The 24,894-nt window shown below is 35.2% G+C and overlaps 1 pseudogene; it reads right to left on the reverse strand.

The window, feature by feature from the left end:
• Positions 1-43: 43 nt before the first annotated feature.
• Positions 44-24,564, reverse strand: LOC149224161 (cytokinin hydroxylase-like; annotated as a pseudogene).
• Between the last annotated feature and the right edge of the window lie 330 nt (positions 24,565-24,894).

Raw genomic sequence — 24,894 nt, forward strand, 5'->3', positions numbered from 1 at the left:
TACAACCCTAGGTGTGGAGACAAAGCCAAGAGGCACCTACCAATCAATCAGTCACTGATATAGTTGAAGGTGAGTGAATGTTGGCGCGGCCGAGTATGATTTGGAGGCCATGGCGGGGCTTGAGCGTGAGAACAGAAATGGGGGCATGGCGATAGGAAGGAGACAAATCAAACGCGAAAGTGGTGATGATCATGGCCATCACTATTTTGGCTTCCATGATGGCAAAGGTCTGTGCTACGCACTTGCGAGGGCCCAGCGAAAATGGTATGAAGCCCATAGGATTATTCTTGCACGCCTTTGCAGTCCCCTGAGCAAAACGCTGTGGATTGAACTCGTTGGCATCTTCACCCCATATGTTCTTGTCGTGATGAATGGCCAGTGTGGTAATCCATACGGATAGTCCCTTGGGTATAAAGAGATCGCCCAGTTTCATATCCGTGAATGCGTCCTTGGCAAATAAGTTCCCTGGTGTATACAGTCGCAAGGATTCTTTCAGTATCATTTCCATCTGCGTTAAAAAAATTCATTGTTTCAGGTTAATATCGAATATATTAAAAATATTAATGCGTTCAAAGTCAATTAAAAAGTCATCATACTAATAACAAAAATATATTATAATCATTTAGCTGCTATGTTTTTTCGTTGCAATAGGTCGACTACCCGTTACCCGTGTGGAGCTGCCTAAAAGGAGGGGGAATAAGTTATAATGGTTAGATGTGTTGAATATGTAATTTCAACGCAGCCGTACCAACGCCCAAACCGCAGAGCAAAACCACAAACCACCTTGAGGGACATCGGACCGCTTTTGCAAGAAAGTGGTTTCCGTATATTTGAGCCCGATGCAATAAAATTTGGGCACACGTCCCACCCCATACGTCAGCATACGCAACATTTCGGGAGGTAAAGTTCAACATTAAAGTGGCTCCTGATATCTCTGTGCACCGTTCGATTGTCTCCAACATTCTCGTCCGTTGATTGTGTAAAGCTGCATACAAACCAACATTAAAGTTTTTGCGTGGAGTAAAATTCAAGTTTCGTTGACTGCTAGTAAAATAATTTAATGAATTAAATATGCCCATAGGAGTATTGATAAGTGTTTTAAATTTTAATGTTTTTATATATCGGAGGTATGGGCACATATGCACATTACGTAATTTTTGGTATGACATATGTACAATATGTAAGTTTTTTTTAAATGCGTTGACCATATGTATTGTAGAAACCCACGGTAGTATAGAATGTTTTTAGCATTAATTTTTTTTTGATAACGAGCAAAAAACACATATGCTCGGTAGTTGTTCATTGTATTAGCAAGGAAACACACAGCAGTGTGTAGAAAAACAATGTTCATTGTATTAGCAAGGAAACACACAGCAGTGTGTAGAAAAACAAGAACAGGGGCGTGGGTAATTTTTCTCTGATGTAATGAAACGAAACTGAAGTTTATGCACAGCAGTGCTATCCACGAAGAACAGAGGAGCGCATTTGTTTTGTAAGCATGTGTAAATTTTTTTTACAGCAGTATGTAAAAGAAGGTTTTTACACTAGTAAGTAATATGATTTCACAACAGTGAATGTAAATGAGAATTTTACCCAGCACAGTAAATTCTCAGGAGGAGACAGAGTTTATTTTTATTGGATGAATGTTGTTTTTGGTGAATCCCTCTCAGCAAAGAGGATGAATATGTATCAGACATTTTGTTGTAATCAATAGAAATCTTTTTGTGGTGGTGTAATACTCTGTTCTCAGTAAAAAAATTTTAAGCTTCCCTGTGCACAAAAAGATCCTGGAGCAAAGGAAACAGAGCATTGCCTCTGTGTGTTTGAATTTTTGTTTTTTGGGATTTTATCAGAAAAAATCCCCAACAGTGGTATCAGAGCAGGTTTAGGCTCTTTGAAGGTGACAAAGAAGCTGAAAGGAGGAGTCTTTTGTTGCAGCGGTAAATCTTCTCCAGCAGAGTGAAGGCTCAGTCAAGAAAATACTCAGGTATTTCACAAAGTTTTTTTATGTGTTGCTGAAGAAGCAGTCAGTTGTTTTAAAATACACAGTCAAGAAATTGAAGCATAACTAAGGATGCAAGGAATGGCTAGCACAAGCACTGGTATGGGTATGTTTAATACCCAGCTCCCACAGTTTAATGGGAAGAACTATGGCTACTGGTCAATAACCATGACAGCCCTGTTTGCCTCTCAAGATTTATGGGAAATAGTTGAAGATGGTTTTGAAGAACCAGCAGATGAAAATGAGTTCAATGCATTAATTCAGGGAGAGAGAGATCTCCTGAAGAGCAATAGGAAGAAGGATTCAAAAGCCTGTATGTTGTTGTATCTAGCAGTAGACCAGAGTGTGTTTCCAAGGTTAGCAGCAGCTAAGACAGCAAATGAAGCATGGCAAACCCTCAAGACAGCCTACCAAGGCATGGAGAGAGTGAAGACAGCAAAACTACAATTGCTGAGAAAAGATTTTGAGAATCTGAGCATGAAGGAGTCAGATAATATTGACTCATTCTTCACACATGTGATTGGATTGATCACACAGATGAGGACTCATGGAGAAACCATTTAAGAAAGGAGGATTGTGGAGAAAATATTGAGGGTCTTACCCTCAAAGTTTGATGCGATTGTCACCACCATAGAGGAGACAAAGGATCTCTCAAATTTTTCAGTTGATGAGCTTCATGCATCACTGATAACACATGAGCAGAGGTTGAGTAGAAATGAAAACTCATCTCTAGAGCAAGCCTTCAAGACCCAGATGTCTTTTGGAAGAGGAAGAGGTCAAGGCAGAGGAAACAAAAGAGGAAGAGGTAGAAGTCAAAACAGAGGTGGAAGGAATAGCCCAGCAAATGCTCAAGGAAGAGGCAGCAATCCAAATCAGAACCAAGGTCAAGGCAGCAACCAACAAAGAGGACAACATCATGCTCAAGGACAAAGGTATGAAAAATCCAATCTCCAATGCTATTATTGTAAAAAATTTGGGCACTATACAAGTGAATGTAGGAAGAAGCAGCATGATATGAGTGATAGACAAAATGCAAATGTCACTAGAGAAAACAGTAGCCAAAATAATGTGTTGTTAGCTTGTAACATGGCTGAAACAAACAGTGAAGACATATGGTTTTTAGACTCAGGTTGCAGCAACCATATGACAGGAAACTTAGCCCTGTTTTCTGCCCTAGATAAAAATATGAAATCAGAAGTCACACTAGGAACTGATAGCAAAATTTCTGTTATGGGAAAAGGAGAGGTAAAAATATTTACAAAGCAAGGAGAAAGGAAAACCATAGCAGATGTCTACTATGTCCCTGGAATGAGATGTAACCTCTTGAGTGTTGGACAGCTTGTCCATAAGGGGTACAATGTTTTCTTTAAAAATGATGTATGCACCATCATGGATATAGCACCCAGCAAACGATGCATTGCTGAAGTAAAAATGACAAGGAACATGATGTTCCCTCTCAAGATCAAGGCAGATTTGAAAAACAAAAATGAAATTGCAGCAGTTACCCAAGAGGCTTTCCAAAGCGTGCCAAAGGATGAAAATTGGTTGTGGCACTTGAGATTTGGACATCTCAACTTTGGAGGTCTAAACTTGTTGAGTAGGAAAGGAATGGTAAGAGGACTACCATTGATAGAGAAACCAGACAGCCTTTGTGAAGGTTGCATTTTGGGAAAACAACACAGAGAAAGTTTTCCATCAGGGAAGAGCATAAGGGCAAAGGCACCCTTAGAAATCATCCACTCAGATTTATGTGGACCAATGCAAGCTCCATCATTAGCTGGCAGCCAATATTTTCTAACATTCATTGATAACTTTACAAGAAAAACTTGGGTATACTTCCTTAAAAACAAAAGTGAAGTGTTTGAAAAATTTAGAAATTTCAAAGCACTTGTGGAAAACCAAAGCGGGCTGCATATTAAAGTTTTGAGAACTGATAGAGGAGGTGAGTATATCTCCAAGGAATTCCTAAGATTTTGCAGACAAAATGGAATTTACAAACAGTTTACAGCAAGGTATACCCCACAGCAAAATGGAGTTGCTGAAAGGAAGAACAGGACCATCATGGATATGGCGAGGAGCATGCTGAAGGCAAAGCATTTGCCAAATGATTATTGGGCTGAAGTTGTAAATTGTGCAGCGTATATTTTGAACAGGTGTCCTACAAAAGCAGTGTTGAACAAAGTGCCGGAAGAAGCATGGAGTGGGAGAAAGCAAGGTGTCACCCACTTGAAAGTTTTTGGATGTGTGGCCTATGCACACATTCCAGATCAGCTAAGGAGGAAGTTGGACAGTAAAGGGGAGAAATGTATCTTCATTGGATACAGTGAGGAATCCAAAGCTTACAGGTTGTATATCCCATCTACCAAGAAATTTTTTGTCAGCAGAGATGTTCAATTCATTGAAGAGGAAGCTTGGGATGGAAGCATAGAGAAGACAGTTAATGTTAAAAACTGTTTGTCTCATGATGAAGATGATGAGGAGGTGGCTGAAATGCATCCCCAAACAGCATCGCCAACACAAGGACAGCAAGGGACACCATTGGGGATAAATGAGAGTGCTTCTCCAAGCACACCACAAGGAGGAAATTCAAGTGCATCTTCAAGCACTTGCACACCAAATGAAAGAGGTAAGAAATTTAGAAATCTAAGTGATATTTATGATGAAGGAATGAATTCCTTATTTGCCTTGTATTGTCATGTTGATGATCCTATTCATTTCTAAGATGCAATTAAAGATAGGAAATGGATAGAAGCTATGGATGAGGAGATGAATGCCATAGAGAGAAACAAAACATGGGATTTGGTTGAGCTACCAAAAGACAAAGAAGTCATTGGAGTCAAATGGGTTTACAAGACTAAGAGCAATGCTGAAGGTAAAATAGAAAGACACAAGGCAAGGCTGGTTATCAAAGGGTACAAGCAGCAGTATGGAAGAGATTATGAGGAGACTTTCGCAACGGTTGCAAGAATGGAAACCGTGAGAGCAGTGTTGTCCATAACAGCACAAAACAAATGGAAAGTCTACCAAATGGACGTGAAGTCAACATTCCTAAATAGAGTGTTAAAAGAAGAGGTGTACATTGAACAGCCTCTCGGCTATGAGAAGAAAGGTGAAGAGCACAAAGTGTGCAAATTGAAGAAGGCTCTTTATGGGCTGAAGCAAGCGCCAAGAGCGTGGTACAGCAGAATAGATTCATATCTATTGGATAATGAATTCGACAAGTGTGAGGGAGAACCCACCGTCTACATCAAAGAAAAAGATGGTAAAATTCTGATTGTTGTCTTATATGTTGATGATGTTATTTTCATAGGTAATGATGATCAGCTCATTAAGAATTTTAAATCAGTCATGAAAGAGGAATTTGAAATGACTGACATGGGTTTCTTGAGATACATCTTAGGCATAGAAGTAGATCAAAATGAAAAAGGAATTTTTATCTCACAAACTAGATATGTAAATCAAGTGTTGGGCAGATTTAACATGCAAGAATGCAAGGCAGCAATCACTCCCACAGTAATGGGATTAAAACTTAGCAGAGAGGACAGCAGCAAGGATTTTGATCCTAGTTTGTACAAAAGTATTGTTGGCAGCCTTATGTATTTAACAACAACTAGGCCTGACATTATGTATGCTGTTAGTTTAATTTTCAGATTCATGGAGAGGCCAAAGGAGGCACATTGGCAGGCAGCAAAGAGAATTTTGAGGTATGTCAAAGGTACCAAAATGTTTGGAATTTTATATAATGTCTCAGAACATTGAGATTTGGTTGGTTACACTGATAGTGATTGGGCTGGAAGTGTAGATGATCGGAAAAGCACTTCCGGTTATGTTTTTCATATGGGTTCAGGAGCCATTTCATGGGCTTCTAAGAAGCAGTCCATTGTAGCATTGTCTACAGCAGAGGCTGAATATGTGGCAGCTACAGTAGTAGCATGTCAAGCAGTGTGGATGAGAAGAATGTTGAGGAGCTTAGGCCAAGAGCAGGCAAAAGCGACAGTGATCTTTTGTGACAATAGCTTAGCTATTGCATTGTCAAAGAATTCAGTGTTTCATAAGAGAACGAAACACATTGATACAAGGTTTCACTACATCAAAGAATTGGTGAATAATGGAGAAATTGTCTTAGAACATTGCACGACTCAGGAACAGGTTGCAGACATCTTGACAAAGCCACTGGATCAGAAAAGCTTTGAATTTTTGAGGAAGTGTCTGGGTATGACTGAATGCCCAGCAGTTGAAATTAAAGGGGAGTGTTGAATATGTAATTTCAACGCAGCCGTACCAACGCCCAAACCGCGCAGCAAGACCACAAACCACCTTGAGGGATATCGGACCACTTTTGCATGAAAGTGGTTTCCGTATATTTGAGCCCGATGCAATAAAATTTGGGCACGCGTCCCACCCCATACGTCAGCATACGCAACATTTCGGGAGGTAAAGTTCAACATTAAAGTGGCTCCCGATATCTCTGTCCGCTGTTCGATTGTCTCCAGCATTCTCGTCCGTTGATTGTGTAAAGCTGCATACAAACCAACATTAAAGTTTTTGCGTGGAGTAAAATTCAAGTTTCGTTGACCGCTGGTAAAATAATTTAATGAATTAAATATGCCCGTAGGAGTATTGGTAAGTGTTTTAAATTTTAATGTTTTTATATATCGGAGGTATGGGCACATATGCACGTTACGTAATTTTTGGTATGGCATATGTACAATATGTAAGTTTTTTTTTAATGCGTTGACCATATGTATTGTAAAAACCCACGGTAGTATAGAATGTTTTTAGCATTAAGTTTTTTTTGATAACGAGCAAAAAACACATATGCTCGGGAGTTGTTCATTGTATTAGCAAGGAAACACACAACAGTGTGTAGAAAAACAAGAACAGGGGCGTGGGTAATTTTTCTCTGATGTAATGAAACGAAACTGAAGTTTATGCACAGCAGTGCTATCCACGAAGAACAGAGGAGCGCATTTGTTTTGTAAGCATTTGTAAAAAAAAATTACAGCAGTATGTAAAAGAAGGTTTTTACACCAGTAAGTAATATGATTTCACAGCAGTGAATGTAAATGAGAATATTACCCAGCACAGTAAATTCTCAGGAGGAGACAGAATTTATTTTTGTTGGATGAATGTTGTTTTTGGTGAATCCCTCTCAGCAAAGAGGATGAATATGTATCAGACATTTTGTTGTAATCAATAGAAATCTTTTTGTGGTGGTGTAATACTCTGTTCTCAGTAAAAAAAAATTAAGCTTCCCTGTGCACAAAAAGATCCTGGAGCAAAGGAAACAGAGCATTGCCTCTGTGTGTTTGAATTTTTGTTTTTTGGGATTTTATCAGAAAAAATCCCCTACAAAATGTTCAAAGTTAACAATTGGCTTAATTGGTTGTTACTTTGGTATGAGTTGCATGAGTTTACTTGAGGTTTAATGGGTTAGAATTTATATAAAGTAATATTAATAATAGAGTATTGTTACTTTGGTATGAGTTGCATGAGTTTACTTGAGGTTTAATGGGTTAGACTTCATATAACGTAATATTAATAATAATGTAGTGGATTAGGGTTAATGTATTTATAAGTAGAATAAAAAGAAGATTAAGGTAGGGAAGATCATATGTAATGTAAATTTGAAAATTTTGAAGAATATTGTTGAAATATTAATAATAATAATAAATGTAGATTGTTTTTAGAAAGGTTGAGGATTTTGAGAATAAGGTAAAAAGGTGTTTAGATTTCATATTATCAACAAGGTAGATAAAGAGGAGATCCAAAATAGGATAAAAGAATGCAATCGTCTTATATTACATGGTAGATGAAAGGAGGTCTCACAAGATATTACAAGGTAGATGAAGAAATGATTCCCATAAATTCTAATTTGGATTTTTCAAGAAATAGGGATGATAAATCCTAGACCATCTAAAAAGATTTTCATTGTTATGAATATAAAAGCTAAAAATATTTAGTATAATAAAGTATTTAGTAAACTATATCAACTTCAACACATTAATTGGAGGAAAAGATGCAACTAGATCTTTAACCCATATGTTAACTTAGAGGAAAAAATGATTTCTAGATATCTTAATATGATTTTTTTTTAAGTTATAAATAGTAAATTCTAAATCATAGTGGACATGTAATTTACTATGAAGATTTTAGTTATTATGCCTATAAAAGTTAAAAGTACTCTATATAATAAAGTATTTAGCAAGTTAGATTAACTTCAACTAAGAATGAAAATATGATCTATATAAAGAAAAAATCAAGCATAATAAAAGAAAAAAAATAGATTATAGAAAAATAAAAATGAATACTTAATAAATGATATTGCCATAAGAGTGAAAAAACTGTATTCTCAAATAAACTCCATTCATATTAGTCAATCTTTACTAAAGTTAAATATCCATTCATCTTAATCAACCTTTACTAGAGCTAAATATTCATTCATATTCATTCATCTTAATCAATATGCCATAAAATTATATTTAACAAAAAAATGGATAATAATAATATAGTTAATTTTAAATTAATCTATATTAAAATAAAATAAAAGTAAATGTATTTTGTTCTTAAATGTTGATTATAATTAATATGAGTACTTACGGTCATCCTATATCTAAATGGATCAGGTTCTTGTTTTTACAATATATTAATCTGATTTACAATAAAGTATATATATGTTTTGAGAATTTTTTTAATTCCAAATATTTATATATTTGGGCTTTATTAATAAACAAATAAGAAAAGTTATATACCGATATAGCAAAACAACAATATATATCTTACTATTTCTAGATTTTGAAGAGCATTGAAATGAAGTGAAGTGCCATTGCAGACTCTGAGGACTTCGTCGCGGGCTCGTTGCTGCCAATCCGGATGGAGCGCCAGCAACATGGTTGTCCATGTAAGTAGAGCACACATGGTGTCCTGACCTGCAAAGAAGAAGGTCTTGCATTGCTCCATCAACTCTTGCATTGTCAACTGCGTCGACCCCTTCTCTCCTCCCGCGAGCAACAATCCCAGCAGATCATGCCCGTATGAGCAACTCCTCCCCATAGTCGTTGCGCGTCGCCGGGCCTCTACCACTTGTTGCAGAGATTCCTCTACATCCTTTTTCAGGTCCATCACTTGTCGATTCACACCAAATCTGCCCATACAAAACAATATTGTTAATTATGTGCAAATTTATTTGAAACTTTAAAATATGGAATTAGAATAAATTTCATTAAATAAATAAAAATAAAATGTGATTGGTCTCGCAAGGGGTTATAATAAATCTGTAATTAATATGTTATTTATAAAATATTTTATATAAATCCAAGTGCTGGATAAAGTTGATGAAACTCACGCATTTATTCTTAACCAAAATAGTCCGAGACATAGAAAACCTAATAAAACTAACGGATTTAGTACCAAGAAACTACTAGATATTGCAGCCCATCAAGAATCAAAAGATGTAATAGGTATTGAGTCTTTGGCAGTGGGTTTTGGAGGAAGTGAGGGGTTGATTCACGCTGCAAACATTTCAAATGAGCAAATCTAACATGAGTCTTTACGAATAGATATGTTGGTTTTTCTGAGCTTGTTTTATATTTTTTTTATTTTTTTTGAGGAAAATATGTTTTATCATTTTTTTTTGTTTTTTTTTCAAGAACCGAGCAAGTAGAGTCTTCATTTGCTAGTACAGAGATACGTTGTTGAAGTATTGTTCCCTTCCTTTTCTATTATTGCTAGGGTCAAAAAACCAGTAAGAGACCTCTTCCAAGATATGTGTCGAGAAACTTTTGGCACTCCATGGCGGGGACTCCAAATTATGAATCTCTTTACGAATTATAGGAGGCACAACAAAATAAAAAGTGCCTTCATGAGAGACCTTATCACTAGGGCTACGACTGTGCATATTTTATCTTGGCATGTCGCACAAAAGAGTCACTTGCCTAGAACCCTTACTAAGAAAAGAAAACATATAAATATAGTAGATGAAAGAGCTGGAGCAAGCGGTGTAAAAGAAATTGACAAAAACAAACATTGGAATGCAAGGCCTAAACTAAAGAGGAGATGACAAGAGGAAAGAATACTCCCCTATTAACAAGATACAAAACCAAAATTTTCAAATAAAACCAAACCCATGGTCCCAAAACCATTCTAGATTATTATGATCCATACCACAACAACCAATCTGCCTCCTAGAATTTTTAAAACAGAAGAAAAAAGACTAGATAATTGCCTTATGCAAGGTAGCTACAAAAAAAACCATAGCTTTCCTGCACCCAATAAGTCCAAGATGACACCCATCCACCAAATTGATTGACCAAAGCAGAAGAAATCACATATCAAGGCCATAGGTTTGCATAAATTAAGAAAGCAAATCTAGGTCACTAGAATTATGTGTCTCAGAGCGGTGGTTGAGATGCCAGTTCTTATGAATCGCACAGCTAGTGTAGACACCCACCATTTTTCGATCGAAGAACCCTACCCCTACCAACATTCTGGAGCAATGGTTGTGCATACTCTCCATGTCCACTCTCATCTCCCTGAAATCCGTTGTCTCGCTACCCTACTTAGGCCCACATAAACCAAAATTACCCCATATTGACAAACGTGGTCCCCTTCATGCCCATGAGGAAGAAATCGAATGCACTCCACCCCTTGAGGTTCTCTAACTAGAGAAACTTATGTAAAAACACACCCCTCAACATGACAGTGAGACACCTAGAGCCCTATTATGACCCAACTTCCATGTAATTGAGCCAAAGCCAAAGACAAGCAAGGAAAAAAAAACAACACTATACCAACTAGATAAAAAAATTTACATAGAAATTCCACGGAAACATTCCCTTTCCACAACCCCATCTTTGAGTTCTGGAGTGCTACTTCACTAAATCAAATCCTCCATACACCTTATAGAAGCAAGTTAACACAACTATCATCCCGCTTCATGCTACCTTTAATCTTTACATAAACCCCATCTATGAGTTCTGGAGTGCTACTTCACTAAATCAAATCCTTCATACACCTTATAGAAGCAAGTTAACACAACTATCATCCCGCTTCATGCTACCTTTAATCTTTACATAAACATGCATGTGGAGTAGACGCTGCCACCCCCTCTTAAATATTCCTCGAGGCAGTGGTGTGGAAAGATTTGACCCAACGCCCTGCTCTTCATTGTCATTGTAACTAATTGTATTGGTCCCAATTTAAGATACGTTAATCTTAAAATATATGTCTCGTCCCAAGTTATATCGTATCTAAGGGAACGCTCTCTGTATATATATATTATATATATATATTATATATATACTGGAGGAGATATTGCATCTCAGAACTCACCTCCCTAGTACGTTGATATAAATTTATGATTAATTTAATTATAGATTTTGCAATATTCTGAAGGTTTCATGAATATAATATAATATAACTTCCAAAATATTCAGAAAACTCAAACTCAGTCACATTAATATTAATTTCGTTCATATGATATAAACAATTGTTCTTGGTGAAATTGCTGCAGATCAATTATAATTTACATGAAGCTTGCAGCATTTCTTCTCTCATTCTATTATTTTATCATATACCCAAATCATGTAGGCAGTAAATTTCAGATTTACCTGCTACCGGGAAACCGAGAGTAACGACCAGCACGAGATGCTAGGTTCTGCAAGAGACCCGGCTTCTCAAAAACTACTTTTCCCTTTTCGTAGCTGCTCCTAAATTCCGTCTTCGCTATAATTGCTCGCTCACCTCAATCTCCGGAGCTCCGGCCCCCTGCTCCAGACTTCTCTTCCACTCATTTGTCATACGTTTTGTACTTTCGATCATGTATGGCACTTGTCCCTGCACAATATTATTTTCGTCAAATAAACTGCCCTACAGATAAAGAATCATGGAAAAAGAAACACTTCCAGCTTTATATTCTCTTGAAATTTAATAACTCCCAGTTAAATAAATCTCGGATAGCTGTTTCAAGAATCTCTTTTTCTTGGTTTTTTGGTTTATGATTTTTCAGATATAGCCCAACTTTCGCATTTTTCCTCCATCGATCTTTTGTCATGTCTAAATTTGTTTGTTAATATTCATAACGTGCATGGAATTGCAATGTCCAGTACCTTGAGATTCTCGTAGTTGAAAGCAGGAGCTGTGACACGCCGTTGGTTTATCCATTCGCCATCAACAGGCCTTTGCCGATGAAATACTTCACACCCTTTTGCTGCAACTGGGATTTTCCATAGGAGAGGACGTTCTTTGCAGAGAGAAGTTCTTTGATTAGCTCTGGCTCTGTAATCGACAACCGAGGTTCATTGCCCCACCAGAATAAGGAGCGCCGGCCTGTACACACGATATTATAATGAATTTGCCCCACTTATAATAGGATCATGTTTACTTACTATATTAGTGCAGTCAAACTTGTGGTTGGCAAACACTAAATTGGAATGCTTCATTCATTTTCCTGTGGCATGATCATGTTTATTTACTATACTAGCGCAGTAACTGAAATTGTGGTTAACCAACATGAAATTGGAATATTTCATTTCTCTGGCATGTTCTACAGTGATTTTGGGGGACTACGTTTCCTATATAAAATATTGTTTATTTAATATCGGCTTTGTCTACAGATTCGCCTGGATAGTAGATTTCTTGTATAATTTTTTTTCCAAAAATTATAATGTTCTCAATGCTAGAATGTTTAATAGTAATTTTATAGTGGAAATTGATTTAACATCATCAAAAACTTTTCTGCATTCAAAATCTTGACAATTATAATCTAAATTTTCAAAAATTTCTTCCTAAAATTTCTATCAAATTTGTTAGCTCTTTAATATTAGGGAATATTTACTAAAATATTTCAAAATTTTCAAAAATATATTAATAAAAACTGTGTCTTCTAACAATTTAATTTTGAAATAGAAACTCTTATTAAATATAATTAATCTATATTAAAAATAAACTAATGGTTATAAATTTATATTAATATAAAAATCATCTTAAATTTCTTTCATCTAAGTATTTTTTAAAATTATAAATTTTTTAAGAAAATTAGAAAGATTTCATCTTCCTTTATTTCAATTGAATATATGTAATAAAAGTTTTGATGTTGCGGTGCAACCTTCAAAATTGACTAGGTTCCTGTTAAAACAATAAATTAAAATAAGGCTATCTTATAAGATGGTTTACTGCTGAACACATGATTTAAATTACCATATAAATTTACTTATATTTGTTGAATCAAAATGCTTTTTTTTTAAATAGTTTTGACTTTGTTACATGTGATAATAAAAAATATTTAATGGTGGACAATTATGACTATATGTCTATGCAGGGGGTTTTGATAATATGAATATTAGAAGTGTTTTTCTTTCTATTATATATATATATATATCAAATTTTCCAATATATATATATCAAATTTTGGAAAAGTAATATTAATTTTTTTAAGTTTAAAATCTATTTGCAAATAATCTAACTAGTGTTTTAAATTTAAAATTAAATTAAATTAATGATAAAAACGGGAACTGATAAATCTGCCTTTATTCATAATTGTAAAGAAAATTACAATTAAAAGGTTGTATTTATTTACTAACTAAAATAGATATACAGAAAGTTCGATGAAAACCTACGCTAAAGCTCTTATATTCTCTGTGACTGCTCATGCTAATTTACCGTAAAGAGGTCCAAAAATTACATTTCTAATTTTATATTTCTCTATTACGTTTCAAGTTTTATATTCCTCCAAGACTGGGTCTAATACTAATGTATGGCACTAATATTAACAGTTCATCACGTTAAACCTGAAATTCGAACCTCAGCTTATTAGTTCAAGTTACTCATCCAGTCGCCTGCACGCATTATTTTGCATCATGCAACAGAAGCTTCAGAAAATTTCTAAGTCGTTGCAGAACCAGTAATGGCAAAAGTTTCTGAATAAATTCTGGCAAGAGTCTTTCCACAATGTCCATTGCACATAGTGGGGCAAGAGTCTTTCCACAATCTCGTGACTGATAGGCTCCATGTCATTCGCGGCCTCGCACTCTCTGAGTTTAGTCATGTCACACAGATTTCCACTCATAAAAAGAGGGAGCGGGCCTCTGATTCTTTGCCTTTCCATGATCTTCTTGATGCTGCGTGGCTTCCACCAGTAGGTGTAAAGAAAATTGCAGAGCTGCTTCCAAACGATCATCGCCAAACTTAACAATTGCAGAAAAAGTAGCACCAATAATGTTTCGACGATATAATGAGCAGCAGGGGCTCCTTCTTGTGATCGAGTCATGGCTACAAGATTTAAGGAAGCTGTCTGTAAGTATCTCGGATTTCTTTATTCTATTAGTTTGAAAATCAGATTGTAAAACATAATATTTCGACGATATAATGAAAAGCAGGAGCTCCTCCTTCTTGTGATCGAGTCATGGCTACAAGATTTAAGGAAGCTTTCTGGAAGTTGTCTGTAAGTATCTCGGATTGCTTTATTCTATTAGTTTGAAAATCAGATTGTAAGCAACAATTGAGGGTAAAACATAGGTTTTGCAAAATTTACCTGATATGTATAATATCGCTGATGTTTCTACTGTAAAAACTAGGCAAGAACGTAATTGGCATCACATTATAAGAAATTAAAAGATACAAGAAACTACATTACTGGGTGTAACTAGTTGCTCGGTGCAAGGTGTTCAAGGATGCTGGGTGGAAGTTGCACGATGCAAGGTGCTCAACGTTGGCTCCATTTATTTCGTGCTCATCCATGAAAGATTCTTGATGTGTAAATTGACGTCTATGGAGGTATTGATTTTGGCAATTTCTATCAGTGTTTAAATACATATTGATTTAACACATATTGATTTTGGCAACTTCTAGCAGTGCTTAAATATGGGACCCAATTTGAAACTGATGTCATAACCTTTAAATTAGAAAGATTATCTCATTCATCTACACCTCTTGATCGATATCATCAATTTCATGTTGAATAACGAATAGAGTGTACTCATTATACCTATCAGCCAGGGCATGAGCTCGACTCAAGCCAAGGCAATATTAAATCAAGAAAAATATATTATTTAATTTTATGATTTCTTAATAACAGTAATTTTTTATTATTATCATAATTTATTAGTATTAATGGTTTTGATGATGAACCACACTTAACCAAAAATTTCTCAAATGTGATTTTACTTTACTTAATTAATAAGATTTTATTAATTAAACAATTTATAAATATCTTTTAAATAAAAAAATAATATACAGTTAAAAGTTATCTGGATATTTACAGTTAGCACTCTTATAATTAGTGATTTGGTGATGACATGTTTTTTTAATAAAGTGAATACGCTTCATCTCAGATTTCCTTTTGATAATTATATATTTATCTTAATCAAAAAATTAAATTTTCATTTTAAATTCTTATTAGATATTTTTGTAATTAATACATTAGTCGTACTTTTCTTTTTTTTATAACACTAAATTTGATTATCAATTTCTCAAATTGCCTTTATTTGTCACTCTAAAAATCAAAACATAAACAATAATTAAGCATCTAACATAGTTTTGCAAAATTTGTATTTTATGCATAATAGAGCTAATGTCTCTAGTAAACAATCTAGGAGAGAATGTGATTGGTATCACATGAAACTAAGCTAATTATAAGCTAAAAATATGGTTGCCACCTAAATCATATTTATAAAAGACAAGCTAAAAATATTGTTGCCACCTAAATCATATTTGTAAAAGACATTGAAACTAACTATGGTTGCCACTTAAATCATATCTATATAAAAGACGGTGAAACTAACTACCTGGTACATGGTGTTCAGTGTTGCCTACTGGAAGTGGATTGATGCCATGTAGAATGGTTGCCTCCACGTATTGCATATGTTCACCCATTATATGGTAGAGAAGATGTAGCTCCTCCACATAAAGGAGAAGGTCATCCATATTGTTATCACCAAAAAAGTGATCAGTGTTGCCTAGTGGAAGTGGCTTTATGCCATGTAGAATGGTTACCTCCATGTATTGCATATGTTCACCCATTAAGATTATCAAAACACATAATGTAGTATGGGTTTTACACTTTAAAATCCATTTGCACAATAAGAAATCATTTAGTGAATCACTTTCCCTTAAATGATTTCAATTTAATTTAGGCAATGAAAATAACCTAGAAAATTATTCTATTAATTTCATTTTCATATATTTACCCACCTATGTAAAAATATTTAATTTTATTTTTACTCAATTTTGGCATTTCTACCAGAATAATTAAATAAATCATTATTTATTTACTATTCTTTAATAATTTCACTTTTCTCCTACTAAATAATTATTAAATCATTATTAATAATTATTTCTAACTTACTTTGATGATACCACCTAGAAATAATTAATAAAACATTTTTATTTATTAATTATTTCACCATTTTTTTAATTAACTCAATTAAACATTATTTATTTAGTTAATTAATTAAATAATGATTATTGACTATTTCTCTAATTTTTTCCTCTCCCAAAAATAATAAAATAATCATAATAGTTAGATCTTGATCTTGTCAACCAAATAGTTTGTTATTTGACTATATCTAGTTTAATCTAGCATTTTGTTATAAGTAGAGAGGTTTTGCTCTCACCTTTTACATATAAAAGTTATCATCATTTTCATTTTGATCTTACAATAATTGAGCTCTCCAACTTGAGTTCACCCATATATCTCATTCATAATTCCATTTCCCATTTGCATACATAGACGAGAGAGAAGCAACCACTAGCAGTGTAAGAGACATCAAAGAACCCTCCCACAGAAGGGGACGATATTGAATCAAGTCATTTCTTTTTCACTCCTCAGGTGTAATTTCAATTATTTTGATTAATAAAACATTATGGTTCAATTTATGCAGTTCTTAATATTTATTTTTTGGCTTTTCCATCTTCATTGCATATATTTCTATGAACATTTTCATGCAAATCTGAAGATATTTGTTAAGTATTTCAAGTTTCTCTTGGAGTTCATGTTGACACTTTCTCTGTTGTTAGGTTGTTTAGTCCCCAAAATTAAAAAGTGAGTTTCTAGTACACTTATCCAAAATTTCTCTCCTAACAAATGGTGACTCCACTAGGGACCGAACCCAAAACCTCTGGTTTCACAAACCAATGGATCCTGACTTAAGCAAGACATTTGTATGCAACAAGGATCCCCATAACCTCTCAATCAATATTTCTTACTATTGGTGACTAAACATATTAACAACAAAGAAAGTGCAAAATGAACTCCAAAAAAACCCTCAATGCTCAACAATTGTCTTCAAATCAGCATAAAAGTGATAGTGGAAAACCATGCAATTGAAAGATAGGAATTGAAAAAGAATATTAAGCACTACATATTGAACTCAATATAAATACAATGTTTTTATTAATCAAAATAATGAAATAACACATGAGGAGCGAAATAGAAATTACTTGGGTGAATATCATCCCCTTCCATGGGAGGGTTCTTTTTTGTCCTTACATTGCTAGTGGCTACGCTTCTCTCTTCTTCATATGCAAGTTGGAAATGGAATTATGAAACAGGAAATGTGAGAAATTAATAGGGAGAGCTCGATTTTTATAAAATAGGTATCCCTATAAGAAAGACACTACGGTTGACCAAGTAATCGATAAAGTGTCGGGGATGGAAACTAGAGTACCCTAAGAAGTAAAGAGCTCCAAGGAATATAGAAATATAGAACAATGTCCAACAAGAAATGAGATATAGTTAGGATAGAATTATACTATATACCTAAAGCATAGCATGCCCTATCACTGAGTGGTAAGGGAGTGTACAAGTTCACTGAATGTATGACACCATCAAAGTCCCCTTGCAACTTACTGACTCACAAGCATAAGAAAGACATACCTAGATATGAATGAAAGAAAATAGAAAGAACAAGAAAGGAGGGCTTGGTCCTTTTGTTTAGCTTGTGCTAATAACAAAATAAGAAAAAACACTAAAAAATTGAAAGGTACCAAACTGCCCGCCATAATTATTTTTCCTCCAATACATATCCACATTGAAAATAAAAACATTCTTATGTTAGACGTATAACTTAAATTGTGAACCTTAGACGTATAACTTAAATTGTCAACCTTAGAACTAGAAATGCCATTAATAATAGCTCCATACCTTAACACACCCTCATTGCACACTAAATTTGATGCGACTAACATCCATTCGAGCATAAAGGATTTCATTTGAAGCCATATCACAATGCATTAATTGTTATCCCGACGAATTAGTGACTCTCGTGGCACAAAGGTGTTAGAGCCTGGTTGTCTAATTACTTCACCCTCCTCACGCTCTTCATAAAGAATTATTATTTTGGAGTCTTGTCATGTATTTGGAGTTCCATGAGATAAATTTGTGAAAATGTTATTTTAATTTAAATAAATAAATTTTATAAGAGTTTATTTGTTATATCTTTTAAAGTTTTTTTGATATATTTCTTTTTCTAATTTATCTAAAAATTTGAGTAATGATTTTACACAATTGAAGTGTCTTAAAGAACTTCATATATGTATTAAAAAATTTGAATTAAAAAAATGAAGTTTTGACTAAAAATTATTATATGAGGTTTTAGTCAAAAAAACTCCAAAACTTATAATAATAAACTACAACATAAATTTCTATTTAAAATTTTTCTTTTCTTCTTCAGATATTGACTCTTCTTTACACATTATAACTATAAATAATATAGTTAAAAGTGGAAATATCTATTCTCAAAATATTTATATAATTAATATTTGTATTTTTTAATTGTTTATTTTTATTTAGTTTAAATTTATTTAGTAGTAAAAAAGTAATGTAGAGTATTTTCAATTTTATAAATAATAATTAATTAAATTATTCTTCTTTATTATTAATAAATAATTTGATATTAAATTAAGAATAATTACTTTGCAGCCATTTTCCATTCAAAATTATTTTTATCAAATATAATACATCTTAAAAAATGATTTAAGAAGACAAGTATTACATTGTCCCATCATAATATTATTATTTTATTAAGAATATAGTAGTTAACTTAAAAATGAATTAAGAATAATTAGCATGTTACATTTTCCCAGAGCATATTTTTTAAGCCTACACTGAAATTGTTTTTTTCTTTTTCTTAATAATATAGTTGAGAATTTGATATTAATACAAATCTATGTAGAATCTAGATTATGTTAAAATTTTATTATTTAGTTATTTTTTCCCAGCGAGGATAAGGACTCAAATTTTATGCAATTCATTAGCCTAAGTATATCATATTTATTTTTTCTGAATGTATATATTATATAGAAAACTCCTAAAATTTGATAAGTTTTAATTTGCATAAGACAAATAGCAAGAGGGGTTGTGCAGTACACACCAAGGTTTTACATTTAAATTAAGTAGAGAAGAAGGATAAGGCCTCACTCAGAGAGGTGAAGACGTTCCAGAGTGAAGATCTGACTATCCTGATATTTTCAATTCTTCAATTTGGTTCCCGAATGCATTGATTTTTTCCTATGAGTTATTTGTTTCCTTTGGCTAATGAGAATTTCCATGGTGGTGGCCAAATTTATTGCCGATTATGCTTGCTAAATCTATAGTTAACTCATTTTTTCTTTTAGGTCAACAACTTTTTCTACAAAATTGGATAAAGTGTTCTTTTGGTCCTTCTTGGAATGTTTTTCCATATCCACTAAAAGGATGATGTGGGTTAACTCCTTGTAATTGAATGCTAAATATTTACAATCCAATACATTTCCTACTAATATAAGATTGAGTAGAAAGCTTGGGATTAGGGTTCAATAGGGAAGGAACCCCATTTCCACCCTCTCCACAAGAATTGGAGTGAGGATAAAGTAAAACATGGAATGAAAGGCCAAGAAAATTGAGCACTCCAACTAATTTGAGGGTAAATTAACTACTTATTCCCCATAACTATAGAAAAAGTAGGCATGAAGACAACCTTATTTGTACGAGTTCAAATTTTTGGATGTGGTATGGATTTGGAACATCTAGTTCATCATTTGCATCATTTGTATAGGTTGCTATGAGTATTAAGACAAGTGTGGGAGAAGAGGGAATCATGTGAGGTTGGTGTAGGGGAGATTTTAAATGATTTCCCATCATGTCAATTTTCCACATGTAAAATGATGTTGTCACTTGTCATATTTTACTTTCCATCCTTAATTGTGGTCACAAGATTGGAGGATAGAGTCTCTTCTCATTTATTGTTAAAGTTTTCTTTCGTTGCTATATTGTGTGAGTTGGTAGCTCAAGCACTTGTTTATTGTTTTGTCCTGGTAAACTAGTATAGATCCATCTTAACTACAGATTTAGTAGGAGCTAATAGGGATCAAATCTCTTGAGGTGCAAACCCATTTTGTGCAAAACTTAAAAAAATTTCACCTCCAGAGATTGCATCCCTCTACGGACTTGATAGATGATGGTTAAGACAACACCCTGTCTCTCCCTGTTGGCTTGAGGGGGGATGACCCAAGTTAAGACATAATTATCCAAACAAATCCCTATTTACTGCCCCTTTCAGCAACAACCCCAGAGCGCGGACTGAGGTCTCACTTGAAGCAATATGGGGGGATGCTGCAACCAAGTTTCCGCACCCTTGAGATGTCTGAGGGGTCGATTTAGTCCAACTATGAATACCTTCGTGCAGGTCACTTCATGCACTATCCTAACCTACAAGGCCTTCGTGATCTATTATAATCGCCCTCGTGTAGCCCTAACTAGGGGCTGAGGTGCTTTTGCACTGCTAGGGCAGCGTTCTGCGCTATTTCCCCAAATTACACTACGTATCTTACTTATCTTCTTATAATTGTTAGTTAACTTTGTGTAAACATATAATTTATCTTATATTCACTTAGTCAACACAATCATATAAGTTTGTACAGCATATAAACAGTGAAATTGAAATTTATACCCAATATATTCAATGCACAAAACAGGAAAAAGATACACAGAAATGATACTCGCCATGTGCACTCAGCTGCAGGGATCCGTGCACTCAGCTACATACTACTAGGCCTTTGCGCACTCAGTTGCAGAGCCTTCTCCTACTCTATGACCCAAGACTTGACTCTACACTTAGATAAGACTCAATTCTCCATCTATTACTTTCTCAATTGATTCCTTCTCTTTGTTGATTTACAACTTAGAGCATCACTCTATTTATACAATCTCATGGTCCGCGGACCATGGGTAGATCTTTAAAGCCAACATTACATTACAAAAATGAGAGCAGACAACCATGGAAAATTTTAGGGGTTAATATTCGTAGGTTGGCTAGTTTTCCATGATTTTAAAAGAAATGGTTTGCCAATTTCCATTTTTTATAAAAATAATTTGCCCAAATTTTACAATATAAAATTCTTTTACATTAAAAATTGCTAACATTATATAAAGAGTATATATAAAATAAGTATAAATTTGAATAATTTTACAAATACATCAATTAACATTTTATATTTTGCATATTAGGGACTAATGAGATTCGCCAATGTTTTTAAACTTAAAGATAATTTTCCATCCTTAAAATTTTCCCTACAGACAACCCTATTACTCATTTACAATCTCGCGCTCCGTGCCCACAAAACACATAGTCTTTACATCGGGTTTAGTCAAAATCTTGGCTTTAAGCCTCAAAACTTCCCTTGGGGGATCCCACGCCCAACAGGCCCCCAACACAAACATTGTGACTCGCCCTCGAGTCACTCTGTCGGTGCGAAGATCTTCACACAGAGACTTCCCAACTCTGCCTGAACTGCTGCAAAATTGGCAGCGCATTGAGCAGTTGCATGTTGTACCCCTTGGACGCGTTGTTCAGAGACCGTGAAATCTGAACTTCTTCCTTGTATCTGCTCCTGCCTTCCCTTCATCTATTTATAGTCCTGTGCCTCCTTTCAGCTACCTGGAATGCTAAGACTGTGCTTCGGTCGGCTAGTCAGATAGCCGGGTCACCTATGTATGGCTTCAATCGACTACCATTCACTCTTCCTGGGAAAGGTTCTCCATTTAACTTTACCAACTGCATCGTGCCTCCGTTTGTGACCTCTTTAATAACACACAGTTCCAGCCAACGCATTCCAAATTTTCCTGGGAATTTATCAAACTTACTATCATATAGTAACACCAAATCGTTCACCTTGAAGGTGCGTAACTTAATATGTCGATCGTTCTAGGCATTTTCACGTTGCTTTTGTACCTTTTGATGAAAGCCGGTGAAAAATCATTCTTCCTCGAGTTCGTCCAACTACACGAGGCTCTCCTCTAGGGCTTCGCGGTCTGTCATACCTGTGGGCGCTACTATGCACAGACAAGGCACGATGTATTCTATCGGCATTGCAACTTCCACTCCATAGACCAACTAGAAAGGTGTATGTCCTGTCAGTTTCTTGCATGTCATCCTATAAGCCCATAATATTGTAGGTAGGTCCACGTCCCAATCACTTTGCTATGCACTACATACCTTGTTCAGTGCTTCGCATACCTTGTTAAATGCTTCCGCATAGATAACCTTTTGTGTGATCGTTCTCTCCACATTTTGTCATTCCAACTTGAGGAGCTCTTTGTGTAATTGCCCCACCAACACATGCCTATTGATTTTATCTCTCAACGCAAATTTCATGTGCATCCGCGTAGGTTGTTTTCCATATGTCAGCATCCATGTGGCTAGATGTGCGTGCAGTTTATCCTGCCTATTGCATTTATCTGTCAATTGCACTTTAGGCTCCTCAAACTACATGCGCATCATTCCTCTACATACGTGCCAGTCCTCAAAGGTCCCTTTGTGCGTACCACACCACCTCGTGAGCATAGTGCACAGTACCCAATTTAAGGCCTGGAAACATTGCTTTTCCGGCACCTCCCTTTCAAACTTATCTAGGAAAGTATTTACCTCACTTAACTCATCATAAGTAGGTAGATCCCTTACTTCCATCGATATGCAGTGCAACGATCTTGTGATCATATTACAGTTTAGCGTGGTTACTTCGTGTAGCCGATTCTTCCATCGCTTTATCTCCTCATCAAAATCTGACGTACATGAGCTTTCGCACTCCCATGAGATTCGCCTATCTGCAGTGGGATTTACCAGTCTTGCTCTCATGCAGTTATCTTGTAGATGCAGTCCAAATCGTCATTGCTTTCATATTTGTGCACCGGCTCGGTGTAGTGTGATCCCTGAGCAGGGTCTAAGGGTATAACTATGCGCAGAGACTTCTTCTCAAAATTCATCTTGCACTTCTCCAGATTAATCACCCCATTCATGTCACTGACCCAATCAATTCCTAAGAGCGCGGGGTAGGGATTGTTGTCATCACCAATCTCTATCACTTCAAAGTTTGCTAGCGCACTCACTCCCTCAACATCCACAGTAATTCCCTGCAATCATCCCATGGGTATTATCTTTTGCTAGTTCGCCATTCACAGCTGAATAGGAGACCATTGTAGTGTAGGCCTCCCCATGCACTCCTATGTCTACTTCGGCAGAACGTTCACATCCGATCAAAATCCAGAATTACTTCATCCATCTCATGTTCTCCAATTTGCATGTTTAACCTCTTTTCTCTTCCTGTCTCCAATCTTCCAGACTACGCACAGTTCTCCTAGTGTGGGTCCGTGTGGGTCCAACGCATCTTTTAATGAATTCCTGTAGTCCCTTTATTCATAATTGTAAAGAAAATTACAATTAAAAACTTGTATTTATTTATTAACTAAAATAGATATACAGAATGTTCGATGAAAACCTACACTAAACCTCTTATATTCTGTGTGACTGCTCATGCTAATTTACCATAAAGAGGTCTAAAAATTACGCTTCAAATTTTATATTTCTCTATTACGTTTCAAGTTTTATATTCCTCCAAGAATGGGTCTAATACTAATGTGTGGCACTAAAATTAACAGTTCATCACGTTAAACCTGAAATTCGAACCTAAGCTAATTAGTTCAAGCCTGCACGCAATATCTTGCATTATGCAACAGAAGCTTGAGAAAATTTCTAAGTCGTTGCAGAACTAGTAATGGCAAAAGTTTATGAAAATATTCTAGCCTAGCAGTGTCAAAATTGACATACCATAATCATTTGTCCATTGCACATAGCGGGGCAAGAGTCTTTCCACAATGTCGTGACTGATAGGCTCAATGTCATTGGCGGCTTCGCACTCTCTGTGTTTAGTCATGTCACACAGATTTCCACTCACAAAAAGAGGCGGCGGGCCGCTGATTCCTTGCCTTTCCATGATCTTCGTGATGGTGCATGGCTTCCACCAGTAGGTGTAAAGAAAATTGCAGAGCTGCTTGCAAACGATCATCGCCAAACTTAACAATTGCAGAAAAAGTAGCACCAATAATGTTTCGAGGATATAATGGGCAGCAGGAGCTCCTCCTTCTTGTGATCAGGTCATGGCTACAAGAATTAAGGAAGCTGTCTGTCTGTCTTCGAAGAGGACGTGGGTACTACTTACGGCCTTATGTTTTTCCTACATCAACTTAAAAAATGTCCGTTAGCCTAGAGGGCATTTTCCAGACTACTCCAACCAGTTTCTAACAAGTGACCCATTCATTTTGCTTAAAAAGAAAACTAGAGCGCATTTTGAGCATTTTTCAGATTATTCTAACAAGTTTCTAATCAATGACCAATCCATCATAGTTAAAAAACCAGTGACCAATCCATCATAGTTAAAAAACCAGTGACCAATTCATCATACTTAAAAAAGGGAATTATTCTAGCAAGTTTTCAACCAGCGACCAATTCATCATAGTTAAAAAAGCCAGTGACCAATTCATCATAGTTAAAGAAAAAAAAAACTGTAACGCATTTTGAGCATTTTCCAGATTATTCCGATAAGTTTGTAACCAGAGACCAATTCATTACGGTTAAGAAAAAAAA

This window comes from Pinus tabuliformis, chromosome Q, assembly GCF_031772625.1.
Source record: "Pinus tabuliformis cultivar Carrire ecotype Pingquan chromosome Q, CPIR1, whole genome shotgun sequence".
NCBI lineage: Eukaryota > Viridiplantae > Streptophyta > Pinopsida > Pinales > Pinaceae > Pinus > Pinus tabuliformis.